This window comes from Palaemon carinicauda, chromosome 30, assembly GCF_036898095.1.
Source record: "Palaemon carinicauda isolate YSFRI2023 chromosome 30, ASM3689809v2, whole genome shotgun sequence".
Lineage (NCBI taxonomy): Eukaryota > Metazoa > Arthropoda > Malacostraca > Decapoda > Palaemonidae > Palaemon > Palaemon carinicauda.
The window spans coordinates 46,901,162-46,903,244 of record NC_090754.1 but is presented as its reverse complement, the minus strand read 5'-3'; positions in this window follow the sequence as shown (position 1 = coordinate 46,903,244).

Genomic DNA, 2,083 nt, shown 5'->3' with positions numbered 1-2,083 from the left:
TTATCATTTCGTTCTACATTGAAGCTCATCATTTCGTTCAACAGTAATGTGTTCCAGAGTCTTCTTTTATTGATTTCTCCAGCAGCTTAGCTTCCTCTTAATCAGTTTTTTCCATAATTCTATGTCAAAGAAATTCTTTACGTTCAATAAACTACAGAGAGAGGAGAGAGAGAGAGAGAGAGAGAGAGAGGAGAGAGAGAGAGAGAGAGAGAGAGAGAGAGAGAGAGAGTTTCAAAATTATTAATTTCAGTTCTTAAATAACTCCTCCTCCTAATCAGTTTTTTCCATAATTCTATGTCAAAGAAATTCTTTACGTTCAATAGACTACAGAGAGAGAGAGAGAGAGAGAGAGAGAGAGAGAGAGAGAGAGAGAGAGAGAGAGTTTCAAAATTATTAATTTCAGTTCTTAAATAACTCCTCCTCCTAATCAGTTTTTTTCCATAATTCTATATCAAAGAAATTCTTTACGTTCAATAAACTACATACAGAGAGAGAGAGAGAGAGAGAGAGAGAGGAGAGAGAGAGAGAGAGAGAGAGAGAGAGAGAGAGACTTTCAAAATGATTAATTTCAGATCTTAACTCCCTTGGAATCTCACAAGTAATGTCAAGTTTTAAATGATTGTTCTTTGTTTTGAAGTTTTGGAAATTGCCTCTAGCACGGAACTCTCTTTAGCTCAATCATCAGGGTCTGGTTGATCGATTATTAGGTCACTCTGGGTGTTTAAACTATCTGTCAAGGAAATTGTTTGTGGAAAATCCAGCTATTATTTTTACATTTTTTTTTTTACATGGGAAAAAAATTATGACCACTTTAATATTTTTCACTTATATTGAAAATAATAATAATTAGTTTTACTTTCGTCAACTTCGTTCCTGTTATGTTTTGATAGGCGTGTATTTATTTGTTTGTATATCTGTATGTGCGTTTGTGATTAGCATAACTCAAAAATAATTAAATCGAATGACATGAAATTTGGTGGGATGATCAGTCATGATCCAAAGACAATTCAAGTAGATTTTGGTCATTAATGTTTTTTTTTTTTTTTTGCTATAACTTGGTCAATTGTTACCCGATTTGCATAAAACTGGTGTCAAAATGCGCATAATTCAATTGACTATGCTGTGATTTTGGGGTGAATTGGTCAAAGGTCAAAGCCAAGGTTACAAAAGGGTAAAAAACTATTTTTTGCTTTATTTTGGTAAATTTTTATCCGATTTTCATAAAACTAGTGCAAATATGTTCATAATTCAATTGCTTATCTTGTGATGCGAAGTTGGCGAAGTTATGAACTCTACATAGTGCCCGTTCTAGTTACTGAATGTTTTCATTTATATGGAAAAATAATTTTGTGATCACGCTAATTTTTTCATTTATCTGTGTAGAACATAAGTAATTATTTTTACTGAATGTTTCCATTTATATGGAAAAATACTTTTGTGATCACGCTAATGTTTTCATTAATCTGTATAGAATAGGAGTTAAATTATTATTTTTCCCTGTGGTTTTCCTCTTTGTTGTTCACGTGAGTTTTATTAAAATACTGAATTGAATTATAACTAGATGGGCACTCATTAAAGCGCAGACCTCCGCCGTGATAGCTTATTTCTCGACCTTTAGCTCGACCTTAACCTTGGCCTTTGACCTTAACATGTTTTAATTGGCGTAGATTTTCGTACTCAAATTTAAACCAAGTTTGAAGTCTGTAACAACAATGTCCAAACTTTTGGCTGATTACGTGAATTGAACATTTTGCTTGACCTTTAACCTTGACCTTCCAAAATTCAACCATTTCCAGCTTTTTACATAACAGTTAATCCCTGCAAGTTTCATTACTCTTCGATTAAAAATTGTGGGCCAGGAAGGTGTTCACAATCAAACACACATACACACAAACAAACACACAAACAGGGTCGAAAACATAACCTCCTTCCAACCTCGTTGGCGGAGGCACTAAAACACAAACCCCAGAAGGATAATTACCTGTTTACTTATATCCTGTCGGTTTCCACTGCGGACTCAGCACCAATTTAAGTGTATTCAATCATCGTTCGTCCCTGAAAATTAAGGAGAGAGAGAGAGAGA